This window comes from Mus musculus, chromosome X (genome assembly GCF_000001635.26).
Source record: "Mus musculus strain C57BL/6J chromosome X, GRCm38.p6 C57BL/6J".
Taxonomy (NCBI): domain Eukaryota; kingdom Metazoa; phylum Chordata; class Mammalia; order Rodentia; family Muridae; genus Mus; species Mus musculus.
In genome coordinates this window covers 93,046,981-93,058,709 of record NC_000086.7, presented here as the reverse complement: position 1 = coordinate 93,058,709, position 11,729 = coordinate 93,046,981, and the positions used below count along the sequence as shown (strand labels likewise).

Genomic DNA, 11,729 nt, shown 5'->3' with positions numbered 1-11,729 from the left:
GGTAGATCTGGAAGGAGTTGGAGTAGGAACAGAAATGATCACAATGTATTACATGGAATTCTCAAAGAATTAATAAAAAAGTGCTTGCCATCTGAAAAGATTAGCTCTGTAGCAGTATTTGTTAAAATTCTAGAACTATTCTCCTTAGAAGTTATACTGAAAGACTCCGAGAGGAGCCCCTCGCTCAGGCCTCAGGACAATAGCAGACACCCAAGAACTCACGACAGACTGAGCTTGTTGCAAACCACATGAGGCTTTATTCGGGGAAAGCCAGAGCTCTGGGGATGACTCATATCCCACGCAGGGGTAGAGGAGTCGTCCTCAAGGGGAAAGAGTTCCCAGTTTTTATAGGCCCTCAGGGGGGAAAGGAGAAGGGGGAGATTAGGGGATTTCCAGATCTAAACAATGTCTATTCTCAAGAAATGGGTATGGGAGGGGTACAAGCAAAGAGTCTAATGAAGGTGCAGCAATGGGCACACACCTGGTCAGAACATTGGCAGACACACAGGTTCAAGGAGTGGCCAGAGCATTGTGCACCTCTATTTTTCTAAATCAGTGAAGCTAGTTCTGCTAACACTGACGTCTATCTTGCCAATTTCAGGGCTTCTGTGTCCTTTTACATTCTGCCAGGATCTTTCAATACATTTTTGTATTATTTCTCTCACATATTTAAAAAATCAGAACTATAGGTAGTTTTGTTCAATGTCAAGTTCACATAGCTTACATGTTCATTTCTTGCCCCTCAACTTCCAGATGTAATCCACTTAAGAGTTTGGGAACAAGTCTGCCACTCTGAAGCAATATCTGAGATGGAGAGGTGAACATATTTTGAATGACACAAATGGTTCCCATCCACGGAAAGCAATGACAGGTAAGGAAATGGAAAACTGGATATTTGCAATAAAAATAACTAACAACACGAAGAGGTTTGTTCCGCACCGATGGTCCAGAGATGTAAAATTTAGATAGAGATGTGGACAACAGCTACCTGAGTAATGACAGACTTTGTTTTCCCCCTTTTAAGGCGTGTTGATCTTCTGCATTTACAATAAGACTGGGAAATGTGGAAAGCAGGTCAAGGTCTTGGTTTGAACTTGCCTGTGTTTCTGTCTTGAAGCTCCAGGGCATAAAGTGCATGGGAGATTGCATAGCTTAGACACCTCGAGTGATTGTCTAGCTTCCTTCTGTGTACCCTACATTTATTTCACATGGCATTTTCTAAAATATATATTCTATGGTTTTATGATTTTATGAGTATATATATAGGTTTTGCAAATGCATGGTCACTCATAAATTTATTTGATTGCAAGAATTCTCACGGTCATTTATGCAGGAAGCTGCCTTATAAAGTCTTCCAGAGAGTGGTGGAACAAACAGCATTTCTTAGAATATCTGTCTACATATACTATCCAAGGGGTAACTCCCAGTGCCAAAGTGATACAGAACATATGTTGAACATTTTTTTTCCTCTAACATGTTTCTCTAATGAGGTCTTGTTGCTTTCAGGGGGCCCTATTTTTACAACATTCAGTGAGATAAGTAGGAAATATGCTTTATTGACCAGATTCCTCTTGACAGAGAAGGGGAAACTGCCTGCATAAATCTCCACATTAGTGAGCAAGATATAAGCTCTGCTATCTAAGTTGTTGAAATAAAATTCTAGCTTTATTACTTGTAAATGGTATGAGTTTGGGTGTCTGTGCTACACAACCCAACCTTACAAGTTTGTTGTGAGAATTTAATGATATAATAATTAGAAGACACAGTACAATTCCTGACACCTGATAGATTCTCAATACTTATTATCTTAAGTTATAATTATTATATATTTTAATAAGGAGCTTGAATTCTGGATATATAAATAAAATGGAACTCAATTTTAAAAGAGAACCTAGCCCATTTCTTTTAAAAAGAACAAAAGTTCTGAATAACAAAAAGAGATATATAAATGACTTAAAAACACATGAAAAAATGTTCAACATTGTTAGTCACCAGAGAAATAAAGGACCACAATGAGGTAATATTTTATTCCCACTAGGAGCTTTACAGGAAAAGGGGGGGTGATGAAGAGATGGATTAGTGGTTAAAAGCACTGGCTGCTCTTCCAGAGGTGGCAGGTTTGATTCCTAGAACCCACATAGCAGCTTAACAGTTCTACTTCTAGCTTCTGCAGGTACCAGGCACACAGCACACATATGGTGTATATACATCTATGCAGGGAAAGCACACAGATATATAAGATTAAAAAGCTTCCAAACGCTGACACCATTGCATACAAGCAAGATTTTGCTGAAAGGACCCTGATATAGCTGTCTCTTGTGAGACTATGCCGGGGCCTAGCAAACACAGAAGTGGATGCTCACAATCAGCTATTGGATGGGTCACACGGCCCCCAATGGATGAGCTAGAGAAAGTATCCAAGGAGCTTAAGGGATCTGCAACCCTATAGGTGGAAGAACATTATGAACTAACCAGTACCCTGGAGCTCTTGATTCTAGTCGGCCATCACTGGAAAGAGAGGCCCATTGGACTTGCAAACTTTATATGCCCCAGTACAGGGGAACGCCAGGGCCAAAAAGTGGGAGTGGGTGGGTAGGGGATTGGGGGGGTATGGGGGACTTTTGGGATAGCATTGGAAATGTAAACGAGGAAATACCTAATTAAAAAAAAAAGAAAAGAAAGAAAGCAGGCTGAGCAAGCCAGGGGAAGCAAACCAGTAAGCAGCACCCTCCATGGCTTCTGCATCAGCTCCTGCCTCTAAGTTCCTGCTCTGTGGGAGTTCCTGTCTTGACTTCCTTTGGAGATGAACAGCAGTGTAGAACTATAAGCTGAATAAACCCTTTCCTCCTCAAAAAAAAAAAAAGATTAAAAAGCAAAACACACACACACACACACACACACACACACACACACACACCTTGTAATAAGTATTGAAAAGGGTGTAGAGACTTCAGGAGCTTTATATACTGATATAAGAATGAACTCATGAATGAATAAAGAAATAATGGTATAGCCATACAATGAACATTTCAGCAATCAAAAAGACATGAGACACTGGTATATGCTATAACGAATGAATTTGGAAAATAGTATCACAACTGAAAGAAGCTAGTCATAGCAGTCCCCATTGGTATATAGTTCCATATGTATTGAATCTCCAGAATATGCAAATTGTTATGTAAAACTGGCAGAAGAAAGACCCTCTGAGAAGGATTGGGGAATGCCTTCTAAAATATACAAGAGAGGTAAAAATGTCCTTAAGTTGTGGCAACATCTGTACAATCCTGTAAATGTACTAAAAAGCTTTGAGTTCTATTCTGTTTTTGTGGTGTGCTGGGATCAAACCTAGTGTCTCATGAATACTATGCAGGACTATACAGCTTAAATGAGTAAATTGTGAGATATGTGAATTATATTTCTGTAAGCCTGTTAAAACTGTATTCAGCGTTATTAAGCAGGATTGCTAGTACTAGGTCTTGGGAATTCTTTCCAATTTATGGAATTCTTGGTAACAGTTGGATGCTTCTCATAGCTGCTAATTATGTTGTGGATTAAGACATTTCCAGGGGAGCCTCACAAATGAGTTAGAACTGGAAAATTGCTTTCTCCCTCTATAACTATGGTAGAGCTCTGTGTTGAGGCTTGTTTCATTACAGTCTTGGCTTCTGATTGCAAAATGGGCTACAGTAAGATGTAGACAATGCCAAAGTCAAAGTCCATTGAGATGATCCTGACCGGTTGTCTTTTCTTCCTACTGGCTAGAGAATTCCTTCTTATTTGCAGATTGGCTTTGGGGAATTTATCTTCTAGAGTCATATTTTAGCTGGAAAGTGATGATTTCATTCAGTTTGTCTGATAAGGTCCTCTGTTTATCATTGGAAGTGAGCTCATTATTTTTGCTCCAGAAAACAGAATGTAAAATCACTTCCTTTCAACAAGCTCACAACATACCTTGCAATGTGTAGTCTTAGAGTCCACATTCAGGCTTATAATCAATCTCTCTCCTGCCTCTTTCCCTACCTTTCCCCCTTTCCCCTTATGTCATTATGTATAGTTTGTATAGTTTTGCATAGTTTGAGGGATTATTGCAGATGACATGAAATTTCACCCCTCATTCTATCACCCTAGGAACAAAGACATTCTACTACACAACCACAATATAACCACTCCTTCCAGGAAACAGCATTTGTTAAAATCTGTTATTTAATATGTATAGACTATCTGTAGATATACTTAGTTTTCTTCCATTTTTGTTTTGCTAACCTTTCTGGAAACTCCATGTCTTATTTAGGTGGGCTTATGTCTCGAGGCTAATCTAATCTAGACATTCTAGCTCCCGTGAAGTTAACAACCAAGCTTAGTCATCACACATACCTTTTTGTTTATCATGAAGTCCCATTCTTTCCACCACTCTACTGGGCTCAGTTTACATCTTTGCTTAGTTGAGTCGTTAGTACAATTTTTCCTGCAGTTCATATTGTTCCATAGTATGATGTTGATAGCAGATGTTCAATAAATGTTTGAGGAGTTAGATTGGGCTGCATATGACAGTGTGAGGTCTGTGTAGTGATGCCCAGGAAGGAGGAGGAGGGTCATCAAAGACTGAAAGGTTGAAGAGATTCTTAGGGCCATAGGCAGTAAGACATACTTTATTCAGTCCAGATGAGAAGTGCTAGGCTGCTAGCAGGTACCCAGGCACATGCCAATACATATAGACCACACATAAGCAGGCACAGGCACACATGTAGAGCAGCACACAGGCTTACAGGAAGGCTGGCTGGTGAAAATAATGGTTCAGGCCTCTGACCTAAAGGGTGCATTCATACATAATCACACAAAAGTGGCACTCTGCCAAAACCAGTTAAAAAAAGATTGTATCACTGTTTACTTTGGGGTCCCTAGATATCCAGCCATGTTTTAGGTTACCTATAATCAGTGCCACACTGTCTAAACATAAACTGGTTCTTATGGCCTTCTGTCCCCAACAGCCAGTCATGGTCCATGTTGCAGACATAAATATTGATTTTCCTGGTTGTCTACTTTCAAATCTCAGTGTGAGTTTCCAAAGAACATCTTTTTTTTTTTCCCTTTACATTTTTTGGCACTGCTATTTGTATTACTCTCTCTCTCTCTCTCTCTCTCTCTCTCTGTGTGTGTGTGTGTGTGTGTGTGTCTTTTACTATACTTACATTAGCACAGGTCTATTTATTGTCAATAAAAAGAAAAGGCAAGTCTGTAAGAACTAGCAAACTAGCTCTGTTCCTTAAATTTGTTAGAGCTCTGAAATTTTTATTTTTGCCAATGCTGTAGACGTATTCTCCTGAGCTAGGTTCCAAACGTTGCTGCAGTGCAATGATGCTAATTGTTACTGACTCTTTATATGTATATGTTTCTTGTATTATGTAAGTCTTCTAAAATTCAAAGCTACACAGAACACTTTATCAAGCTTGTTTGTATTCACCAAACCAAAATTGTTAATGATGTCTTTCTGCATGAATTTTATAATTAGTTTGTAAAGTTTCAGAAAAAATCCTGGTGATATTTTAAAGAATATAATTAGTGTGTGTGTGTGTGTGTGTGTGTGTGTGTGTGTGTGTGTGTGTGTGTATGCCTGCTAGCATCTTTACTATTGAATCATCTCACTGGCCTCTGGTGATGGTTTTAATGGAATGATATTCAATTTATAAATTGAAGTAGAGGAAACGAATGTATTTATCATTTCTAACTGGAACCATGCATCATCACTCTATTAATTTTTCACATTTTTCTTTTAACTGCTCTTATTTGTATATAAGATTATTGATTTTTAGGTTAATTTATAGTGCTCTACATCATTAAACTATTCCATTTCTTTGTAGTAGTTTTCCCACTGAGCATTTGGATTTTGCAAATATACTGTAATACCATCTCCAAATGAAAAGAGTGTTACTTTTTTTCTTTTAAATATTTTTATGTCTTCAATTGATTTTTCTTGTATTGCATTAATTAGTGGCTACAACCTGATTTCAATAGTAATAGAAAGAGTGGGTGTCCATGTCTTGTACCTCACTTCTGCAGGAAAGCCTCTAGCATGTATGTTTTCTGTAAACTCTACATTGGTTTTTGTATGTATACTTACAAAACTGAGAAAGCATTAAATTCCCATTTTATCTCTTTTGCTTGTCTTTTACTTGCACAGCTAACTAAGATTTGTTGAATACTTTCAATATTCAGTAAATAAATGTATGACCATCTTTTTTTTGGCATTTTACAAAACTCTAAATTAGTCCACTTTTGTGTTCCTGGCAAAATTTCTGATTGTGATAGACTATTTTAAAAGCATGTACTATTTGATTCTTTATGTTAATAATTAATTTGTAATTTTTGAGACAGAATCATACCATATGGCCCAGGCTGACCTTGAACTCATGATCCTCTTCCATGGCATATGCTACATGCTTGGCTGTCTGCTCTTATTCTTTTAAATATTATTTTTAGCTACTTGGTTGTTTAACTTGTTTTCCTTTTCTTTTCTTTTTTTTTTCTCTTTTTTGTTTTGTTTTCCAAGACAGAGTTTCTCCGTTTTTTCTTTTTTTCACACAGATGTTTAATGTTATCAAGTTTTCATTTTACTTATTTATTTATTATTTTTTGAGACAGGGTCTTATTATATATCTCTGGCTGTCTCGGATTCACTGATGTAGAGCCTGAACTCACAGAGATCCACCTGCATTTGCCTTCCAAGTTGTGGGATTAAGGGCATATTCCACTACTGATTGGATAATATGCTTTTTACATTTCCATTTGGTAAGGTCTTTCATTTTTGTGATTAATTTCTATTTTTATTACAGCATTGCTTCAGAATATTGCATGTATTAATTATATTATTTTGAAGTTAAAATTGTTATAACTTAGGTATACTAAATGTTTATGAATACCCAGATATGTTTTGCTTTTTGTTTGTTTTTGAGATAGAACTTCACTAAGTAGTCCTGCATATCCTGGAACTTATTCTGTAGACCAGGCTGGCTCTGAATTCACAGGTCTTGACTCTTACCTCCCAAATGTTGGGATTAAAGCCATATGTCACCACACCCAAGCAAAATATGGTTTAGAAAGAGCATTTACTCTCTGTTACTATGGTTTAGCATTAAGTATAAACATATGTAACATACACAAACTATGATATATAATATATATAACATATTACCACACTGATTTTGCTTTTTAGGTTTTTATCTTTATTAACTTGCTCATTATTCTTTTCTAAAATGCAGTCCTAGAAATAAGAGAGAATATGACTATTCTATGAGAGAAGTTTGTACATGATGTTTCTTTCATTTAGGATGTACAGATTCCATTTTATAAACATATTCCTTATTGCTCAGGGTAAACCTATATGCACTATGGGGCCAGAAGCTTGTTAGAACATTTAAAATGCAGTTATAGAAATGAGGAGGAGTGTGGTGTGTTCTTCCATTCCATGTGAGATGCTCACACACAACTTTTACCTCTAGCCTAATTAGCTTCTCCTTTTTAAAAAGTGCACATTTTCTGTGGCTCAGAATGGGCCTGTCTGTACTGTGGACTAAGAAACCTTGAACTTGGCCATTTGATTGATTTTTGTATTGACAAAAGTGTAATATAATTATCTGATAGAAATGTCAAAGAAGATGGAATTTGTCTAAAAGTCAGGCTTAAATTGAAAAAAGAATATCTATAAATGTTAAAAGGGAGCATAGAATACTAGAGGAATGAGTAAATTTATAAGTTGGGATTAGGGTATATACTTGAAATCACTATTCAATAAGTGCTTAGTGCTTACACTATAGGCAAAAGACTAAGAGTATAAATGTACAAAGTGCCAACTCTTCATCATGAGCTAGGATATAATCCTTATAGATAGATCATGCTTCTTTATCTTTTCAATTTTGCTCTTGATGACTTTTAACCCCAGCTGTGTTCAGCTCAGGTTTTGGGACCAAAGCTAACCCAAAGTAAGGACGTTTAAAAAATGAATTGAAGCTTACTAGCTATGGCCAAACCTTAGTATTTTGAATGGACTCTCCTGAATTTCTGCTTAAAGGGTCCAAATTGCCATATTGTAGAATTCTAGATTGTATGTTTGGCAGCCCTTAGAATTCTGGATTATACAACCTTTGTCGTTCAATATGACAGCTATCTACCCTCTTTTTTTCTTCAAAGAAGTCTACACTATAGTGTTTTTATTTCAAGAAATAAAATTTTAAAAGGACCAACACTTTGCAGTATTTCTGATAATTCATCATTCTTGGAGGGATTCTTTGTGATCTACAGGGCACAGACTATATCTGAATTTCTTAAAAATGCCTTAATGTTTGATGAAATGAACCTAGAATAAGAAATGAATCATTTCACATCTGTTTGTATTGTTTCAACTCAAGTCTGAAGTTCAGTTTTACCTTTTGGCCCCAAATTCAACAGTGGCAAGAGTACATGTCAGGTTATGTACCAAAAGATTCTAGAAATTTCTACTTTGGTTTGTTTGGATCTATAGCCTAAGCTTAGTCCACATTGATGATCATTGCAAACTCAGCCATGTTCAGAAAGTTAAAGTGTAAAAAATAGATATATTATTCTATACAAGTTTTTCATAGTGGTAGGATAGTGAGACTTAATTTGAGCTGTAATGATTCTGCCAGTGTTTTGGCCCAGTGATCAACTGTATGTTTGGCTAGGCCCTGTGTGTTATTTCCAACTGTAATAAAAATGCCACATAAAAGTCATCTAGTCCATGGAAACTTCCTGCAAGTGAGAAGAGCTTAATCTTAATGCTCAACCCAGGTCGTATAGCGTTGTTAGGCATTACTGTGTATTTCCCCAGTAACCCAGGCCTTTTAATGTGTATGTACAGGCCAGTATGTTTTCTGTGTAAACCCACCTGTTTGTCCTATCTTCCTGTTTAGGCATTAATTTTTGGAACTTAGGAACTTCGTCTTTATGTTTGGCTATATGGGAGAAATATTAAATCCATACTAGGCATACAAGAAATATTAGAGACATTTTGAATGTTTAAAACAGCATCTTCATTTGCCTTCTGGTCATAAAATAAAGATGCTGAGCTAGTGAATTTGCTTGGACTTGATGTGTATCTGATGGTCAGAGCAGTAGCAAATCTGCTGACAGGCCTGGACTGGGGTGGGGGTGGGGGTGAGTTGGGGGTAGTGGTGGAGCGAACCACATTGAAATGTTTGTAATGCTGTTTCAGGGAAATGATATTTTTAAAGAAGTGAAGCACATTATTTAGAGACTATGGATGTAATCCAGGCCTTTGAAGTAGGAAGAAGATCTTAATTGGTAAAAAAGGGAAGATTGAATGTGTCCTGGAGAACCAACTTGAAGAGGTATGCTTATCATAGATGCAGATGATATATATTGCATACTGGCTGCAGTGCTGCTTTGACAGTACAGAAGCCTTTAAAGTTGTGGAGCACATCTGTCCACAAGTTTGCTCAGCATCTAATGAGCAGGCATTAATCACATCCAACTTGGAGGCAGTTCATAAAGGGACAATGAAGATGATTTAAAGCTTGGAAAATAAAGCCTCTAAGGAGAGGTTCAAACAAATCACATTATTAGCTTGGCAACAAGGGTTTGAGGAGTGAGGACTTGCAGTCAGTCCATGCAAGGTTGTTTTTGTTGGGTTGGCATGCTTAATGAGAAACTTTTTGCAGGAATTCTAAAATTTTGTTTTCTTGGTCTTATTATAAAGACATACTCATATAAAAACTCAGGAAATATGGATGAAGAAGGAGAATATCTCTTTTTAATTTAATTTTTATTGAGTCTTTATGACTTTCATGTCTCCCCATTGTCCCCCCATACCCACCTTCTGCCCTTGCAGCCTCCTCCACCCAAAAAGAGAAGGAAAACAAATCTTATTATGAAAGCTATAGTGTGTCATGTTGTGTCCCACAATATACCCTTTTGTCCACATATCTTTATTTGCAAATATTCATTACAATGAGTCATTGGTCTGATTTAAGGCTTATGGCTTCTGCTACACTATCAGTACTGAATCCTCATAGGGACTCCTCTCAGATAGCCTGTTATGATTACCCTGTGTCATGGAGATCCTGTAGCTTTGGATTAAAAGGACCAGCACCTTTATGTACTCCCAGCAGTTCATAGATGGAGTTAATTCAAAGCCCTGGATTTGGGTCTGGGTAGTAGCTGAGTTAGTCGGCCCACCAGCTCTTTCAAGGAGAACATCTTTTAACTTTCTCATCCAGAAAGGCTGTTCAAAGCTGGTGTGGAAGGCAGAGTACAAAGGCTGGGGCCAGTCTTTGGTTAGATGGGAATGGCTTTTTAGCATTTTTTTTTCTGCTAAAAACAAGTATCTTCTGGAGTTTATTTGTGCAAAAAGATTTTTTTGTACTGCTAAGCACTGTGTTTTTTTATTTTTATATTTTTATTAGGTATTTTCCTCATTTACATTTCCAATGCTATCCCAAAAGTCCCCCAAACCCTCCCCCCAACTCCCCTACCCACCCACTCCCACTTTTTGGCCCTGGTGTTCCCCTGTACTGGGGCATATAAAGTTTGCAAGTCCAATGGGCCTCTCTTTCCAGTGATGGCCGAATAGGCCATCTTTTGGTACATATGCAGCTAGACACAAGAGCTCCGGGGTACTGGTTAGTTCATAATGTTGTTCTACCTATAGGGTTGCAGATCCCTTTAGCTCCTTGGGTACTTTCTCTAGCTCCTCCATTGGGGGCCCTGTGATCCATCCATTAGCTGACTGTGAGCATCCACTTCTGTGTTTGCTAGGCCCCGGCATAGTCTCACAAGAGACAGCTCTATCTGGGTCCTTTCAGCAAAATCTTGCTAGTGTATGCAATAGTGTCAGCGTTTGGAAGCTGATTATGGGATGGATCTCCGGATATGGCAGTCTCTAGATGGTCCATCCTTTCGTCACAGCTCCAAACTTTGTCTCTGTAACTCCTTCCATGGGTGTTTTGTTCCCAATTCTAAGAAGGGGCAAAGTGTCCACACTTTGGTCTTCGTTCTTCTTGACAGATGGCATGCACACACTTACTTCTCTGCTGTATCTTCCTGACTAGACAAGTTTCATAGGGCTGGGAATTATGTTTCTCATCTCACTACTGTGCTCTCAAAAACCTAACATAATGCTTAGGACATTAGACATACTTAATACATACAATATCATATAATGCCTCACACTTGTAATCCCACTACCAGGGAAGCTGAAGCAGGAACATTATTGTGACCATGAAGCTAGTCTGAGCTACATAGTAAGTTTGAGGTCAGCCTGAGCTAAAACTTCAGACCTTGTATCAGAAAAACGAAAGACGGCACAAAGTTTCACTATGCATTTGAAGTCTAGACACATATACTATCCATATGAGAAAGACCACTGTGTATATGCTATTTTTATACTTTTTGCAAAGTGTGACAATATTTTAATGTTATTAACATTCAAAATTATTACTTGAATAGTAGCAAGTTGCCCTGCTATGTGGTTGTAGCCTAAGATATTTAACTAAGATGTTTCTAGTTTTTTGTTTCTACTAATACAGAAATAATTGTGATTATAACTAAATCCCACTTCATTGGAATTTTTCAAAGGGGGATTTTTTTTCTTTCCATTTTTATTAGGTATTTAGCTCATTTACATTTCCAATGCTATACCAAAAGTCCCCCATACCCACCCACCCCCACTCCCCTACCCGCCCACTCCCCCTTTTTGG

At 37.6% G+C, this 11,729-nt stretch overlaps 1 long non-coding RNA gene across 1 annotated transcript in view; it reads left to right on the top strand.

Moving 5' to 3' along the window:
* Positions 1–765: 765 nt before the first annotated feature.
* Gm38657 overlaps positions 766–11,729 on the top strand; it is a 123,009-nt gene continuing 112,045 nt past the window's right edge. Inside the window, exons 1-3 of the long non-coding RNA XR_878137.1 lie at positions 766–871; positions 6,640–6,786; positions 9,227–9,362. This is a non-coding gene — a long non-coding RNA (predicted gene, 38657). The remainder of the gene's footprint in view (positions 872–6,639; positions 6,787–9,226; positions 9,363–11,729) is intronic.